Below are 19473 nucleotides of genomic sequence, written 5' to 3'. Positions count from 1 at the left end.
ACATGGCTGTTTGTGGGGGGGACATTGCCCATGTACCTTTCCAGGATATTATCCTGACACAGGTACATCAACAACATCCTCATATTTTGGACTGGGACCCCGGAGAAGATTGAGGGCTTTATGAAGAAACTGATAGTGAATTTACCAGTGAGTGGCAGGGTGAGAGGGTGACATTCCTGGACCTGACCATTGAACTCCCCGACCAACATACAGTGAAAACCACCTTATAGAGAAATACCACTGGCTAAATTCAGCCTATAAATGAGCCAAACAAAGCTGTCAGGGACATGGCCGTCCTAGTACTGGCAACGTTGCCCAGACCCTCCATGGACGCCCACGGATGATCCTGAGACGTGCACGTACGTGCGCTGTGCATCAGCGTGCATTGGCGCACGCTGGCGCGCATCGGCACACACGCGCAATACGGCGCGCATCGGCGCAGCGCAATACGGCACATGCACAACAGCACGCAAGTGGCGTGACTGACGCTGGCACCAGTGGCCCTATTTAAACCAGCCTGTGACCACAGGATGTTGCTGGATTATCTTCTCAGCTTCCTTGTGTACTTGTCCTTGCTTCCTGATCTGTGATACCCGTTGTGACCCGGCTTGCCTTGACCTTGCTTCCTGATCTCCTGCTTTGACCCTTGGCCTGCTTCTGGACTCTGCTTCTGCATCCTGATCTCCCGGCTTGACCTTCGGCTTTTACCTGGACCCTGCCTGTGCATGACCTCTGCTCGCCACTGTACTCTCTCTGGACTGATTTACCCGTGTAAACCTGGCCTGTCTCCTGGTTTCTCCTTTTACCTGGACACTGCAAGTTCTGCTTTGCCAGCATTAACCATCCCTCCGTGGCCGAGCTCCTTGGACTGCAGACGAGCACCTGGCCAACCGTGCTTCTTTGGGCACCGCGCTTCCTGTTCCCAAATCCAGGAACACGCTGCACTTAGCCGCAAGGGGAGCCCTCTTAGCTTCTCAATCTCCATACCCGCATCCTGACAAAAGCGACCATAGTGATTTACTTTTCAGACCTGGGAGGAAGTCTGGTGAGGAGGGTAGAGAGGTTAGATTATGTTTACCACATACAAAGATGCCAATAAGGCAGGCATGTCCAAATCGCGGCCCGTGTTCCGGTTAAGGATGGCCCGCCTGGTAATTTTTACATATATATCCTTTGTGGCCCCCAATGAATCCCCGAGCGCCGGGGGCCACAAAAGATATAAATGCCTTAGAGGGGACGGGATGAGCGCCATACAGGATACAGGAGTATTTCCTGTTTACACAGCGTCCTGTGTAAAAGGAAGTCCAGTCTCCTACATTGCCATTGGACAACTGTTCTGTCCATCACAGTTGGCGGGACTTTCAATTAAAGAGGCCTGCGAGAAAAAAGGCTGCAGATGGACATGAATCAGGCTGCACTGATGGCAATGGTGAGTCTGCATTCATGTCAATGTGGGTGCTGCATTCATGATAATGTGGGTGCTGCATTCATGGCAATGTGGGTGCTGCATTCATGATAATGTGGGTGCTGCATTTATGGTAATGTGGGTGCTGCATTCATGGTAATGTGGGTGCTGCATTCATGGTAATGTGGGTGCTGCATTCATGGTAATGTGGGTGCTGCATTCATGGTAATGTGGGTGCTGCATTCATGATAATGTGGGTGCTGCATTAATGATAATGTGGGTTCTGCATTAATGATAATGTGGGTGCTGCATTCATGGCAATGGAGTGGGTGCTGCATTCATGGCAATGGAGTGGGTGCTGCATTCAATGCAATATGGTGGGTGCTGCATTCATGGTAATATAGTGGGTGCTGCATTCATGGCAATACAGTGGGTGCTGCATTCATGGCACCTGTGAGGCTGCAGATGGGCACTGATTAGGCTGCATTGATGGTCACTGACCCTTGCTTTACAGTTCTTTATTTAAAATGTAAGATTTCTTCCTGAAACTTTCTTTTTAAAGTGAAGGTGTATGTTTTAAGCCGATAAATACGGTATATCCAAATAACACGCCCAAGCTCATCTCTTCACCACACACAGCCACAAAGGCAAGAGAATTCTTGTTGGGCGGTGTATTAGTGCTCGAATGAACACACTTAGACCGAATTTTAATGGTTAAAAGAATGACAGGCAAAATGGTCGGCCCTCACGCATGTTCACTTCATCAAATCTGGCCCTCTTTGAAACAAATTTGGACACCCCTGCAATAAGGTTAAGGATGTCTGCACTGTCCATTGGCACCTTTTGACAAGCGATTCAGTAGTAAATACATTTGTTTCAAACCAACCACAAATACTATTTAGGGAGACAAATTCACTGGGTGACCTACTGGTCTATAGTGATATACAATGGAAGTCTCCAGTCTGACACATAAATATTGGGATGCAGAGATGTGGTAGATGTAAGTACTGTACCAACATGATAGAGGGGGATAGGGTGGTCTTGCCCACTGGGAGGACCCTCGGGTGCAATCAACGGGTGATGTGTGATACCACGAGAGTGGTCTAAGTTATTCTTTGCCCCTTTGGTACTTCTATATTGGGAAGACAATCTTTATGGTCCGAAGACGCTTACAGGACAACCTTTGATTTTAACGTACCACTTGAAAGCCCCCATTGCCCACCACATATGTTTACAACACCGCTTGTTGTTGCAACATGAGGCCAGATGGATTTGGGAGCTAGAAGCGACCAAGCTGCCTGACCCCAATGATAGCTTGAATTTTTCTCCCCTTTTGCCTTCAAAAATGCATAATTACACTTTTGAAAAAGCATTTAAATCTATATTCTTTTCTTTGTACTGACACACATAGAGATTAAAGTGAGGAAAAAATAGTAAGGTGAAGTTAGGAATGTTCAAGTAATGTGATATACAAAGTTGCTCTATTTTTGCATATCATCTTCTGACTGTAACTGATATATTTCAATAAAGATTTAGTGAAAACCATGGATATGAGCCTCCGTTTTTTTCTTCCTGGCAGCAATGTTTTTGCAGGAAAAACGCCTGCCACTTGTAAGAGTGTCTAACGCTTTTACAAGCGTTTAGGTGCTTCAATTTATTCTGACCATTGAAATGAATTAACACTCAAGCGCTAAACACACCTAGCATTAGCACATATTTAGACACATTTAGACGTGTTTACAAGCGTCAAGCAGTTTTCTGCCAAAATTCTCCTGGATGCACTGGCAGTTGGTCTCTTCGCTGCCTCCATCCTCATTGGCTCAGATACAATCACAGCCAGTAAGGAGGGAGCAGGGGGTGGGCCAAGCCCCACTCTGTGTGTTAATGGAGGTAGCATAGCAAGTAGCTTGCTATGGGGGCACCCGAGCCGAGTCGTAGCTCCATGCATCCATTCTGCCCCCTCTCTCTCCTGATTGGCTAACTGAGTTTGAGTGTCTCAGCCAATCAGGAGGAAGAGTCCTGGACAGCTAAAATACTTGTGGATCGAGAGGGGGCTAAGGTAAGTATTAGGAAGTGCTGGGGGGGGCTGCTGCACACAGAAGGCTTTTTATTTTAATGCATAGAATGCATTAGGATAAAAAACCTTCTGCATTTACAATCACTTTAAGCATTAGGAAATCTGTCAAATCTCCTGCACACCAGTACTTCTAAGAAAGATGGTCCCTGAGCACAAAAAATCTGAAAGGTTAATTCTTCTGCCGGCTTAGTTTGGGCCATTATGTTGGCACATAGTGAAAGGTGCAGTCTTTTTAAGATGTGGAGAAACAGGATAATTCCTTTTAAGAGGAGAAGTGGTTAGCAGAGTTCTCCTTAATGAAGTTAGTGGGAAAGGTCACTTTAAGAGAAGAGGGGTTGGCAGGCATGTTTTCCTTTAAAGGATAAAGTTGAATTCCACCCAAAAGGAGAAGTTCCACTTTAAGGCTTCCACCCCCCTCCTCTTCCCCAGCTGGCACTTTTTTGGGGGGAGTGAAGATCGAGTACCTGGATTTGACAGGTACCCACTCCCACTTCTGCTTAGATTGCCTAGGCGATCTGACTTTAAGTTCTTCTTTCCCCTCCCTTCTCCCAGACATCTGTGACACATCACAGGTCCCAGAAGACTGTGGGACCATTCACAATGTGCAGCATGGCTTGCGCATGCACAGTGGGCACCTAGCTGTGAAGCTGCAAGCTGTCACAGCCGGGTTCCCTACAGTTGAGATGCTGACTTTCAATAAACACAAAAATAGCTGAAGCTGAACCTCCTCTTTAAGCAGCAGAATTCCCTCTAGATCGCGTGAACATAGATGAATGAAACTACAGAGTTCTGACTAGCAGGGAGCCAAAGGGTTAAAGTTCAAAATCCTGCAGCCAGTGACCGTGATAACAGTTGAAAGATGGCAGTCTGCAGTAGTAAGCGGCACTAGCACATGCATTACTAGAGGCCTATGCTAAAGAGTGTCTGTAACTTGAAGAATCTAAATGGCAGCAACTGTTTGTAATTAAGGATGTCAATAAGTAGGTTAGGAACCCTGTTACCCAGGGCTTAGATAACAATCAGCGAAGCGATGAGCATCCAGTGATGATAAGCTCCTGTTTTCTCTTTAAGATGCAGCTATGCTGGCGGTGACTCTCACCCTTCTGCAACAAACAGGGCTCTACAAGTCTGCTTCCTCCACTCGATGCTCGGCTTAAACCACTTCCCGCCCACCCACAGAAGCTTTACTGCAGGTGGGCGGCAGCTTCAGGCCAGGTGATGTATCATGTGCACTGGCGCAACCCTCGGGGCACGCAGTGCGCCGCTCATGCAACTATTGTATCAGACACCGTTTATTGCAGCTCCTGATACCCAGCTGCTTTGAGCAGTCAGGTAGCCTGTGATCGCTATGCAATCACATGATCACAATGTAACCTGAACTGTTATGGATCGGCTTCAATCACAACAGCTGTGCTTAGTATTGTGATGTTGTGATTATCCCACAGCTATCACATGGTACCTGAGCCAATCATAGCACCCTGTACCATGTGATAGCTGTGGATCAATCACTGTATTAAGATAGTAACCACGGATGTTCTGAATGAAACCCTTTCATGACAGTTCAAGACATTGCTGTTATAGAGATCATCACTGTAACAGCAATCAAAAGTGTAAAAAAAATAATCCCTGATCACCCCCCCAGAGTAGTACAGTGTAACTATGGGGACACGGAACTACTCTGATGGAAAAAAAAGAAAGAAAATTTTAAAAAAATAATAAAATTGTGTTCAAAAATTGAATACAAATGATATATATATATATATATATATATATATATATATATATATATATATATATATATATATATATATATATATATATATATATTTATTTAATTTTAACATACAGTCAGTATCCTTGATCACTGCCACACCAGTCACATGATCACGCTGTACTACACTGGTGACAGTATGTAAAAATTTAATTGTGGGAAATAAAATTATTTAACTTCTTAATTTTCCAAAATATTACAACTTCAAAAACTTTCCATGCCTCTTACTAAATACTTACTGTCTAGTTTCCAAAAAAGGGGGCATTTGGGGGGTATTTGTACCATCCTAGCATTTTAAGGACCTCAAGAAATTAGATAGGTCGTCATATTTTCAAATAAATACACAATAGTTTGTAAACGCTATAACTTTCACCCAAACCAATTAATATACACTTATTTATTTTATTTTTTTTGACCAAAGACATGTAGCAGAATACATTTCAGTTTAAATTTATGAAGAAATTTGATTTTATTAGACATGTTTTAAAACAGAAATTAGAAAACATCATTTATTTTCTTGTTTTTTTTTATTTTGGTCTTTTTTTCATTTATATACTGTAGCAAAAAATTTAAAAAACAGTGACGATCAAATAACACCAAAAGAAAGTTCTATTTGTGTGAAAAACTAAAATGATATAAAATTAATTTGCATACAGTGTTGCATGACCACCCAATTGTCAGTTAAATTAGCGCATCGCTAAATAGAAAAAAATGCCCGGTCATGAAGGGGGCAGGGGTGTAACTACCACCATAGCGACCCATGCGGGCGCTATGGGGCCCGCAGCCGAGTGGGGCCCAGTGAGGATAAAAGCACCGCCGGCACAGTCTCCCAACCAGGGGAAGAGAGAGGAAAGGAAGAGGCGACCTGTCCATATCAGCAGAGAGCTGAATTGCCCGATGTAAGAGCTTTAATAAGAACTTCCAGTGTTCCCGGGGCTCACGTCACATAGCTCCACCTTTTGGCCCGGTGCCTTTGATAGACAGAACGCCGATCCAATGCGGGACATGTGACGTCATCAAAGGCGTCGGGCCAAGAGGTGGGGCTATGTGACCATGAGCCCCGGGAAGACTGGAAATTCAAATGAAAGCTATTACAGCGGCCAATCCCGCTCTCTGCTGATCCGGGTGGCTTGCCTCTTCCTCTGCATAGGTGGGGCTGTATGGGGCACAGGCAGGCCAGGCTGTTTTGGGCACAGGTCATGCTGTATGGGGCACAAGTCACGCTGTATTGGGCACAGGTCACGCTGTATTGGGCACAGGTCACGCTGTATGTGGCACAGGTCACGCTGTATGTGGCACAGGTCACGCTGCATTAACACTAGGGCAGCTGTGGGGGGGGGCTGTTTGCAGGGGGGCCCCATACAACATTTTGCTATGGGGCCCTGCTATTTCTAGTTACGCCCCTGGAAGGGGGTAAAACCATTTGGAAGTCAAGTGGTTAGGCTCTGTGTGCATGAGGCCTTAGTTGATCCAGATGCTTATAAAACAGGGTCAGATTTGCTTTACTGGGAAAACATGTGTTTCCTGTCCCTATAAACTAATGGAAAAACTTCCTGAATCAATATTATGAAGATTCTGCTAAGACATTTTGTAAAAGAAATGTAAGTTTAAAGTTCTTCTTAGGGATGCACCGATACCATTTTTTTTTTTTACGAGTATGAATACCAATACTTTTTTTAGTAATTAGCATTGTAACGTTATTTATAAATGAAATACATTTATTTTATTTCAATTTTGCACTTTTTTCAGTGTAATATGTGTAAATATATGTTAAAGGTATAAAAATATTAATGAGCAAAGCAAACAAAAAAAAGTTTTAATTATTAATAGTTTATAAAATAGAGGTGAACAAAAAAAATCAGCAGGAAAATAATAGTTAAATGGAGGAGAAAACATAGTTAATTAGGGCTGATTAGAGTACATTAAGGGTTAGTAAGGGGTTAAACAGAGGAACATTGAATAAAAAACACACAAAAAACATTTTTTTTAATTGACAGGTTGCTTTGAATTGACTTCATCATCTGCAGTTCGAAGTTCATCCCTTTGATCTGTAGATGAAGAAACAGAAAGATACAAAAAGAAACAATGTTTCTTTTTATCTTAGTGTTTAAGTGGATGAGCAATGTTGATGATAAACATTGCCCAGCTGTTTTTTTTTGTTTGACAGATCCAATTGCTGGACTTCTTTAACACTGAAGCTGTCAACAGGGGAACCCCACGGCAGTTCGTTCCTTAGCGAACGATAAAGTATCGGTTTCAGGTATCGTGCATTTGCACGAGTACTGATACTTGTGCAAATACTTAGTATCGGCACCGATACCGCTATCAATATCGGTGCAACCCTAGTTCTTGCATAATAAAAATTGTCCAGTGTGTAGATTTTTATATTTCATTTGATGAATACACAGGTTCTCTGCTCTAAAAACTTTCCTCCCTACCACCATTTGAACCCTTGGTGCAAGGGGCTGAACAAGCTGTCCACAATCACAGACCAAATTCAGGGAAAAGAAACCACTATACATTGAGCAGGATCACTTATATCTGCATTTATTAGTAGAAAAGGATCTGCATATAGATGACAGTCCCCACATCAGAACCACCCCTAACACATTTCACCCAGTAGGGCATAATCGTAATCCTGCTTTGTGTGTGGTGGCTTCCTTTCTATCCATTTGCAATGAATTACTTTTGTGATGACCTACAGTAAACACACTGATTTTCATGAATGGCCTATTCATATATTTGTGCAAGCTAGTGCATTCCCCCTTTAAGTGTAACTCCACTTTCCAGACTGATTGCTAAATGCGAAAGGCTGGTTTATTACAATCACCTGGTGCATTTTTAATGTACAAATGGGGATAATTACAATGTTTGCATCACTTTAAAGGTAATTAGGGGGTATCTGACCAAAAATGACATTCCCATTGCAGAGGATTCCTTACATTTTACTTGTATCTTAGTGTAGACATCTAAACAATTCAGTGAGCCAATCACACAAACAGGAAATAACATTTTTGGGGGGTTCTGAATACTAGCTGTGTACAGAACACCTACAGTTTGCCATATTACATTGAATTCTTGACAGTTTAAAAAAATACAGTGGCTTCAGAATAAAATAGAAAGGTAATTTTTAATAAAAACAACTTCTAAGACAATTTTTTATGCTATAATTTTTTTAAGAAAGTAGAATACCCCTTTAGCCCCCATTAACACCGAATCTAACGTTGAAATCATGTGACTTCACTTGAAATTGCACGATTTCAAAGCTGCATGTCAGTGCGACTTCAGGTGCGACTTGGCTGATACCTGTGCAACTTCATGCACAGATGTCTATGCAAGTCACACTTGAAATCGCCAAAAATAGAGCAGGAACTCCTTTTTAAAATCAGTGCGGCACCGCAAAGTCGATGTTGCACCGATTTGAACAGTTCCATTGCCAACAATAGGGTGCAACTTGCCATGCGATTTGGACCTGTCAAACCAGTTCCCGCCCGGCCTATTTTAAAATGACAGCTGAGCAGGTCCGCTCTTGTTCTGGGAGGACGTCACATGATGTCCTCCCATTCTTGGCATACAGCCAAGTGGTGAGCTGTGTCCCTGTGTCCCCCTGTGACACAGCACCACCGATCAGGGTAAAGAACGAATGATGTTGGCTTTTTACCATGTGATCAGCTGTGTCAAATCACAGCTGATCACATGTAAACAAATGCCGGGTTATCGCTATTTCCTTTCCTCGGTGCTGTCACTGTCTGAGGAAAGGAAAGCCGATAACTGGCTTTCCTGTGACAGGGCACATTTTCACTGATCATTAGGGCACTATTTGCAAAATGTTATAATAGAAACAAAGAAAAGGGTTTTTTTCAAAATTTTTTGTCTTTTTTCGTTTGTTTAGCAAAAAAAAACCAGTGGTGACTAAATACCACCAAAACAAAGCTCTACCTGTCTCAAAAAAAAAATGATAAAAATGTCATTTGAGCACAGTGTTGCATTACCGCACAATTGTCATTCAATGTGTGACAGCACTGAAAGCTGAAAATTGGCCTGGGCAGGAAAGGGGTAAACGTGTCCAGTATTGAAGTGGTTAATCACCAATTCTGATCAGTTAAATCCCAACCGTAGACAAAACCATTTTACTTTTAGTTTCAGACAGAGTGGGAGATAGAATCTATGTCAGGTTTTTATTTGCTGACTTTGTCCCCCCATCTCCTTTGAGGACAATTACCATATGACAATCTATTGGTACCAAGGCAAATATGAAAAAGCAATGCCTGAGAAATAACTGAGGCCAGCTTTTTGAGGACTTGTGGTTGTAAACTGTTTAGCCAAGATACTTTATTTACATTTTTTTAAAATGTTTTACCTCAAAGTTTTTAGACCAAAACAATAGTAAGACACTCTGGTGTATTTGAAATGCTGCCAATGCTATACATTTATTGTGTATCTGAACTATTACGCCACTTTATGTAAAGACTTTTTATAAGGGCCCAGCCACACTTGTGCTTTGTGGCAATGCGTGTTTTTACAGTGTTTGACAATACAGCTGCTATATGTGTGATGAAAGGTGGTTCATTCTGAATTGCCCCCCTAATGCATTGTACAGTAGAGCACAACAAACAACGGACTGCTGCAGTCCCGCCTCTGCCACCGGAATTGGACCAGTGTTCTGTCTATCACAGGAGCTGGTCCAATGCCAATGCTGCACATAATGTTGCACATAATGTTGCACATAATGTTGTTGCACATAATGTTGTTGCCAAAAAAGGGTTGTGTGTGTTTGTACTTAAAATATGCACAAAGATTAAGGCACCACAACAGAATGCTTGTGTAAATGTGCTCTTTGACTGTGTGCACCTAAATCATTGGGGTTGATTTAGAAAATGCTCACTTTTAAAATTAATTCTCATTTACACTAGTGAAACAAAGTGAAAATGTGCTTTGCAACGAATACCCAATCATGTGCAAGTGAAATTAAAAAACATAGATTTTGCTTGCATATGATTGGATGATTAAATTTGAAAAACGTGATTTCATTAACTAAGCTAAGTGAAATTTTGCAAAGGGAATTTCCACTTAGCTTAGTGAGGTGAAGTAGCGCTGAATACTGTGAAAAGAAAAATAATGTTTTATTGTTTGTTGAATTTTTTTTTCATTTACCGTATTTATTGGCGTATAACACGCACTTTTTCCCCCTGAAAATAGGGGGAAAATCGCGGATGGGGGTGATACGCCAACAGCGTACCTCAGAGGGGAAGGAGGGGGATGAGTGCCATGGGAAATCACCAAGCCGTCATCTCCTCTCCACTCGGCTCTCACTCGGCTCTAACTTGACTCGCACGTCACACACACAGTCCCGCCTCCGCCACCGGCATTGGACCAGTGTTCTGTCTATTACAGGAGCTGATCCAATGCCGATGGCGGAGGCAGGACTGTGTATGTGACTGCCGACTGAGAGCCGAGGAAACAGATGACGGCTCGGTGATGTCCTATGAGAGATGGTGAGCTGCATTGAGGGGGCAGATGGGCGCCGAACAGGCTGCAGATGGGCACAGAACAGGCTGCAGATGGGCACAGAACAGGCTACAGATGGGCACAGAACAGTCTACAGATGAGCACAGAACAGGCTGCAGATGGGCACAGAATAGGCTGCAGATGGGCACACAAAAGTTTTTTTTCCTGAAACTTTCCTCTTAAATTGGGGTGCGTTTTATACGCTGGCGCGTGTTATACGCCGATAAATACTGTAATTTTCCATGCCTATTTCGCAACATTTGAATTTCACAAAGAGGGACAATTTTTAAGGGACATTGGAAGATTTATCAAAATAAGAACAGGGATATACCCAAGAAGATATTGCTCATTAATTAAATTGTTTATGTATTTGTTTAGCTAGCTACAACTTTTAGTACAGTCTTTTTGTATTGCAACCCAACAGCTCTTGCAGAGAATATGGTGATAAACACCACTGGAAATGCATTTGGCATTAAATATTTAGAATAGAACATTTGAAGGTATCAGGAGTGCATAACGCACATTTCAAGGGTCAGGCATGCATAATAGCCAGCGTGAAGGGGGTCAAGACTGTGTAAAAAAAAGATTGCAAAATTCAGGAGTGTATAGCACACAGAGTGCAGGGGTTAGGCGTGCTTATTGTACAGAGTACGGGGGAAATGGGTGGTTAAGAGTAGATATGGTACAGAGTACAGGGGTCAGGAGTACATAGCACACAGACTGAAGGGGTAAGGAGAATCTAGTGCACAGGCCAGTGTATAAAGTACAATCAAAAATTACCCCCCTCTCGCAGTACAAATTTCCCCCCCAAGCTCATATATTCCCAGTACAGATCTTCCCCCATGGTCCTAAATCAAGACCCAGTTCAAATCTCCCTCTACAACCCTAACCCCCCCAGCACATGCCCTCCTCCCAGCTCCTCTTGGTGAAAACCTCCCAGTACAAAATGCCCCCACAGTACAGTTTCCTACGAAATTGGTACAGGCCTCTTTACAGTACAGCCACCCTCTCCAGAAAAGATCCATCTCCCTATCCACCAGTATAGACCCCACCTCCAGTACAGACCTCCTCACCAGTACAGCCCCTCCAGTACAGACTCCCTTCCTCCCCACCAGAACATATCTCCTTCCTCCCCACCACAGACCCCCTCCAACTTTAACACCATTAAAGTCTATGGGACATGAACGTATCGTATATATGAATAATCAAAAGTGCTCATTTTAAAGGCTTATATGCAAGTTATTATCATAAAAAGTGTTTGGGGACCCGGGTCCTGCCCCAGGGGACATGTATCAATGCAAAAAGAATTTTTAAAAACAGCCATTTTTTCGGGAGCAGTGATTTTAATAATGCTTAAAGTGAAGCAATAAAAGTGTAATATTCCTTTAAATTTCATACCTGGGGGGTGTCTATAGTATGCCTGTAAAGGGGCGCATGTTTCCCGTGTTTAGAACAGTCTAACAGCAAAATGACATTTCATAAGAAAAAAAGTCATTTAAAACTACTCGCGGCTATTAATGAATTGTCGGTCCAACAATACACATAAAAGTTAATTGATAAAAACTGCATGGGATTTCCCCACAGGGGAACCCCGACCCAAAATAAAAAAAAAATCCATGGGGGTCCCCCTAAATTCCATACCGGGCCCTTCAGGTCTGGTATAGATATTAAGGGGAACCCCGTGCCAAAATTAAAAAAAATAAATGGCGTGGGGGTCCCCCTAAATTCCATACCAGGCCCTTCAGGTCTGGTATGGATATTAAGGGGAACCCTGCGCTAAATTTTTTAAAAAAATGGTGTGGGGGTCCCCCTCAAAATCCATACCAGACCCTTCAGGTCTGGTATGGGTTTTAAGGGGAACCCTGCGGCAAAATTTAAAAAAAATGGCGTGGGGTCTTCTCAAAAATCCATACCAGACCCTTATCCGAGCACGCAACCTGGCAGGCCGCCGGAAAAGGGGGGGCGAGAGAGCGAACCATACCAGGCCACATGCCCTCAACATTGGGAGGGTGCTTTGAGGTAGCCCCCCAAAGCACCTTGTCCCCATGTTGATGGGGAGAAGGGCCTCATCCCCACAACCCTTGGCCGGTGGCTGTGGGGGTCTGCGGGCAGGGGGCTTATCAGAATCTGGAAGCCCCATTTAACAAGGGGACCCCCAGATCCTGGCCCCCCCTGTGTGAATTGGTAATGGGGTACAAACGTACCCCTACCATTTCACAAAAAAAGTGTCAAAAAGTTTAAAAAATACAAGAGACGGTTTTTGACAAATTCTTTATTAATTTCTTCTTCTTTCGGCTTCTTCTTCCATCTCCTTTCTTCTGGTGTTTTTTTAGTGTTCTTCTTCTTCCTCCATCTTCTTCTCCATCTTCGTCTACCTCCACTCTTTTGGTCCCGCTTCTGGTCCAGGCTTCTTCTCCGCTCTGTCTGCACGATCTGCCTCAGTGGGAGTCTTCAGCCGTGTGACGCTTCACTTCTTCTGACATTTCTTATATAACGGAGAGTGGGGCCACCCCGTGGCCTGCCATCCTCTGACGCACGGGGAATTCACAGGACTTCCCTGTGGCTTTCCCTGTGTTGTCAGAGGGGGGCGGGGTCACGTTTTTATCAATAAACTTTTATGTATATTGTTGGACCGACAATTCATTATAGCTGCGAGTAGTTTTAAATGACTTTTTTTCCTTTGAAATGTCATTTTGCTGTCAGACTGTTCAAAACATGGGAAACATGTGCCCCTTTACAGGCATACTATAGACACCCCCCAGGTACTAAATTTAAAGGAATATTACACTTTTACACCCACCAGTACACACCTATCCTTCCCCTTAAGCTCACTCATGAAATGCAATAGAGAGATACAGCAACAGCAGGAAATCCTTCTCTCGGCTATGTGACTGGAGGCGAGGAGGAGCTTTTCTCAAGTCTGCAGATGAATGACTCACAGAGGGATTTGAATATGAGTGAGCTCATTCTTTTACAAGCCCTTCCAGGGACTCATTTACACGTGAATCATACATTGGTTATTCATATGCAAATTCAGCCACAATTTGCATATGAAAGAGCAGTGTTCAGAGTGTACAGGGGCAGAGCCTTTGCAAGACCCTGTACACATGACAACGGGAAAGAGTGAAAATGCAGGATAGTTTTGCACAATCCAGGACTATGAGAGATATATCCTTGCATACCTAACATGCAGTAGTTTTAGCAGTAGTTTTAGCATCCTAATGGCTAGATGAAAGGCAGTTTTTCAGCCAAGGTTTTTCTGCTGAGTTTTTTTCTAAAGGATATACCATCATACCATCGTAATATCAACTCCCCTCTCTATTCGCTACCCTCCCTATCAATGTACAATTATTGGATTCTTCCTGTAAGTCAGCAAACCTTGTCATTGTTCTTCTTTCTGCTGTGGTAGTGTTGACAGACATTTTTAGCTTTTCTCCCTCATGTCTCTCTTTCTATTGTAAATTGAAGGAAGCTGTGTGGGAAGAGAAGGATGGGCAGTGCCTCCATCCTGTCTCCAGTGCTATGATGGGAAATTAACAATGTATATACTTATAATAAGTGATTGGAGAAAACACTTTTGCCCATTTGGTTCTTTTGAAAAAACAACTCCATACTCACTGATTTTACCTTCTCAGCATTCACCCACCTTTCCATTGCTCTATTAGAGCCTTCAGGGAATAACTGATGAATCTGGGTATAGGGGGGCATGTGACCTCCTCCCTCCTTTCTTGTATGGAGTATCCGAGCCTTTGCAGCTAATTACCAGGCCAAAACACTGGAAGGGGGAAAAGATTAACTCTGTGCAAGCACGCCATCCAGCCTGAAGCTTGCAGGGAAGTTGAACTCCCATCTCTAACAGAGGAACAGGGAGTGCAGGGAACGTGCGTATCAGTGGGTGGGGTGTTGTTCCCGCAAGAGAACCGGTCACTGTGTCCTAAATGGACAAAGTGACAGAGCCACTTTAACCACTTCAGCCCCGGAAGATTAGGCTGCTCAATGACCAGAGCACTTTTTACATTTTGACACTGCGCTGTTTTAACTGGTAATTGCACAGTCATGCAATGTTGTACCCAAACAAAATTTGCTTCCTTTTTTCCCCACAAATAGAGCTTTCTTTTGATGGTATTTGATTGCCTCTACGATTTTTATTTTTTGTGATATAAATGGGGAAAATTCTAAAAAAAAAATCATATTTTCTACTTTTTGTTATAAGAAAAATCCAATAAATTCAATTTTAGTCATACATTTAGGCCAAAATGTATTCAGCCACATGTCCTTGGTAAAAAAAAATGTCAATAAGTGTATATTTACGCGTTTTAAGTTAAAGCGTCTACAAACTATGGTACATTTTCTGGAATTTATGCAGCTTTTAGTTTGACTGCCTATCTCATTTCTTGTGGTGCTAAAATGGCAGGGCAGTACAACCCCCCCCCCCCAAATGACCCCATTTTGGAAAGTAGACACCCCAAGGAAATTGCTGAGAGGCTTGTTGAGCCCATTGAATATTTATTTTTTTGTCACGAGTGCCTGAAAAATGACAACAAAAAAAAAGAAAATTACACAAAGTAGCCCCTAAATGATATATTGCTCACACATGTCATGGTTATATGTGGAATTACACCACAAAATACATTCTGCTGCTTCTCCTAACTACAGGGATACCACATGTGTGAGACTTTTTGGGAGCTTAGCCGTGTACAGGACCCCGAAAACCAAGCACCGCCTTTAGGCTTTCTAAGGGCGTAAATTTTTTATTTCACTCCTCATTACCTATCACAGTTTCAAAGGCCATAAAATGCCAAGATAGCACAACCCCCCCAAATGACCCCATTTTGGAAAGTAGACACCCCAAGCGATTTGCTCAGAGGCATGTTGAGTCCATGGAATATTTTATATTTTGCCACAAGTTGCGGGAAAAATGACAAACTTTTTTTTTTTTTTTTTTGCACAAAGTTGTCACTATGATAATGATATAATGATATATTGCTCAAACATGACATTGGGCATATGTGGAATTACACCCCAAAATACATTCTGCTGGTTCTCCTGAGTACGGCGATACCACATGTGTAAGACTTTTTAGGAGCCTAGCAGTGTACAGGACCCCGAAATCCAATTACCGCCTTCAGGCTTTCTAAGGGCATAAAATGGTGATGTTACTCCTCACTACCTATCACAGTTGCGGAGATCCTGAAATGTCCAGATAGCACAAAACCTTCCTAAAAGATCCCATTTTGGAAAGTAGACACCCCAAGGTATTTTCTAAGAGGCATGGTGAGTATTTTGCAGCTCTCATTTGTTTTTCAAAATTAAGAAAGGAAAGAATTTTTTTTTATTTTTTCAAATTTCAAGATGCCTCTTAGCAAGTAGCTTGGGGTGTCTACTTTCCAAAATGGGGTAATTTGGGGGGGGGGGGGGGGTTGTGCTATATGGGCATTTCATGGCCTGAAACTGTGATAGGCAGTGAGGAGTGAAATCAAAAATTTACGCCCTTCGAAAGCCTAATTGGTTTTCGGGGGTCCTGTACGCAGTTAGGCTCCCAAAAAGTCTCACACATGTGGTATCCCTGTACTCAGGAGAAGCAACAGAATGTATTTTGGGGTGTAATTTCACATATGCCCATGGCATGTTTGAGCAATATATCATTTAGTTACAACTTTCTGTAAATAAAAATAAATAAATAAATAATTTTCCCGAAACTTGTGACAAAATATAAACATTCCATGGACCCAACATGCCTCTCAGCAAATAGCTTGAAGTGCCTTCTTTCAAAAATGGGGTCATTGGGGGGGGGGGGGGGGGGGGGTGTTGTGCTATCTTGACATTTCATGGCCTCCGAAACTGTGATAGGTAGTGAGGAAGTAAAATGACCATTTTACGCCCTTAGAAAGCCTGAAAATTGTCATTTTCCCACAACTTATGGCAAAATATAAAATATTCCATGGATTCAACATGCCTATCAGCAAATAGCTTGGGGTGTCTACTTTCCAAAAAGGGGTCATTTGGGGGGGGGGGGGTTGAACTGTCCTGGCATTTTATGCACAACATTTAGAAGCTTATGTCACACATCACCCACTTCTAACCACTTCAAGACAAAGCCCTTTCTGACACTTTTTGTTTACATGAAAAAATATTCTTTAAAGCGAAGGCCCTACAGATTAAAATGGTGGGTGTTTCGTTTTTTTTTTTCACCTTTTATGAATAATTTATTGTAGTCTCTTAAAGTAGTGGTCATAAGGTTCAGTTTAATTTACAAAATTATTTAAAACACAAAAACATTTCTAAATGGAATATAAAAAATTCCATGTTATTCTCTCTCTTGTAGTTGCTCAATTGGAAGCTTGAGTTTTAGAGGATTCCGCAGGCGTCTCAAACTTTCTTCGGTCTCTGCCAGTTCATTTCTCAGCCAATTGTATTTGTTTACATCAAAGTGCTACTTCTTGGCTCTTTTGTAGAAGAAATTCAGGAACTGACGGTCTCTTGCATCTGGATAAACATAGTCCAGGTTGGTTAGAAGATAATATGCATAGAAGGCAATGACATTTCCATAGGCGAGGAAGTAACAGGCTCCATAATATCCCAAGAGTAGACCCACCATGTGAAATAGCCTAAAGCTCCTCCCTGTGTGGACAGCACTGCCAGTCCAGTCCAAATAAGAATCTTGCTTCTGGCTTCTGATTTAGCTATTATATCCAACCTAATCTGCTCTAGGGTCAGAAGCTCTTCCTTCAAGGCTTCTATCCTCTGTATGAGCTCCTGTTCTTTGTTTAGATGATATTCTTCTAAGTGCAAAGCTGAATACAGGTCATGGACCAAAGACTTCACAGGATCCATTCCATTAGACTCATTAGTAGGCTGCTTGTCTGTCTGAAGAGACTGGATGTGGTACATTGAATTGTTTATAACAAGGTGAAAATCATTCTTCAATAAGATGTCCATCAATGTTGAAGCAGAGAACTTGGTACCATCTGTGGATATGGCAGCCAGACTCTGAATTCCTCGGTCCTCATTCTGGATGTCCTTTAAAAACTTCCCTACTGTAGTTGTGAGGGGTTTAATGGTGAACTGGCAACGTTCATTACAAGATGGCAGGGAGAGTGTTATAACAGGGAGTCCATGCTTATAGTGGACAGCCACATCACTAGAGGGTACTCATGTGCTATAGAAACCCACAGTGTTTAGATGAAGCCTGCGTCTTACATTTCTAACCTGACAAGCAGTAGCCCCAGGAAGTCTCCTCCACAGCTCTGCAAGCACAGACATCTCTCACACACACGGCAGCCCCTTCACCGAGATCTCTGCTATCCCCTGCTGCTCATAGCCTGGCTTACGGCCGCTTCTCCTGCCTCTCACAGCTCATCGTGCATGTGTTTTATTTTATTTTTTCACACAGTATTTGCGCAGCGATTTTTCAAACGCAATTTTTGGGGAAAAAACACACGTTTTTTAATTTTAATGCACTAAAACACACTATATTGCCCAAAACTTGAAATAAAAAAGATGATCATATGCCAAGTACATGGATACCAAACACGACATGCTTTAAAATTGCGCACAAACGTGCAGCGGCGACAAACTACATACATATTTAAAAGCCTTTACAGGTTACCACTTTAGATTTACAAAGGAGGTCTACTGCTAAAATGACTGCCCTCGATCTGACCTTCGCGGTAATACCTGACATGCATGGTGCAATTGCTGTTTACATATGACACCAGACCGATGCTTGCTTTCACCTTTGTGTGTAAGCACGGGGGGGACAGGGGTGCTTTTTTTTTAATTATTTATTTTGCTTTTTTATTTTTAAACTGTTCCTTTCATTTTTTTTTTTTAATCATTTTTATTGTTATGTCAGTGAATATAAATATCCCCTATGATAGCAATAGTTAGTGACAGGTACTCTTTTCTGAAAAAAATTGGGGTCTATTAGACCGTATATCTCTCCTCTGCCCTCAAAGCATCTGACCACACCAGGATCGATGTGATAAAATACTTTCCCAATTTCCCAATGGTGCTGTTTATATCCGGCAAAACCTAAGTCATGAAATGCTCGTTGCTTCCAGTTTCTTGGGCCATAGAGATGATTGGAGCAGTTCTGGTCTCTGATCAGCTCTATGGTCAGCTAGCGGAATCACCGGCTGCATTCTCGGGTTCCCTGTTGGGACAGGAGAGCCCAAGAAATCCATGGAAGACGGTGGGGAGGGGGACGTTCCCCTCCACTACTTGTAAAAGCAGTCTAGAGGCTAATTAGCCACTAGGATTGCTTTTACATGAAAGCCAACCTCTGGCTGAAAAGAATGATAACAAGATGATACCTAAACCTGCAGGCACCATTCTGGTATGACCACTTAAAGTCCAGCAACATACCAGTACGTTGCTGGTCCTTGTTGGGTATATATTGTAGTGTTCTTCTTTTCATGCAGCCTGTGGGCTTAACGAAAAAAATATTGATCGGTGGGTATGCCCACCATTAGAATACCGCCCTTTATCCACCCCTAATGATGGGCATACATGCACCATTTTTTTTAACTGTGGTGGTGAAATCACATCCTACAATGCTGGAGTTGCTGATTTACGTATCGTGGGAGCAAACGCTGTTGCTGTCAAGATAAATAAGTCAGTGCTGCAGCTGAATGGCATACCTGCTAAGCAAATGATGGTTAACAATAAAACAAAGTAACATTACAGTATAACAGTAAGACATACCATACC

General features: G+C 42.5%; 1 pseudogene; it reads right to left on the bottom strand.

The window, feature by feature from the left end:
• Positions 1-16978: 16978 nt before the first annotated feature.
• LOC141147436 (calcium uniporter regulatory subunit MCUb, mitochondrial pseudogene) lies at positions 16979-18124 on the bottom strand (annotated as a pseudogene).
• Between the last annotated feature and the right edge of the window lie 1349 nt (positions 18125-19473).

This window comes from Aquarana catesbeiana, linkage group LG01 (genome assembly GCF_042186555.1).
Source record: "Aquarana catesbeiana isolate 2022-GZ linkage group LG01, ASM4218655v1, whole genome shotgun sequence".
Taxonomy (NCBI): Eukaryota; Metazoa; Chordata; class Amphibia; order Anura; family Ranidae; genus Aquarana; species Aquarana catesbeiana.
The sequence above is the reverse complement of the archived record's forward strand: the minus strand, read 5'-3'. Positions and strand labels throughout refer to the sequence as shown.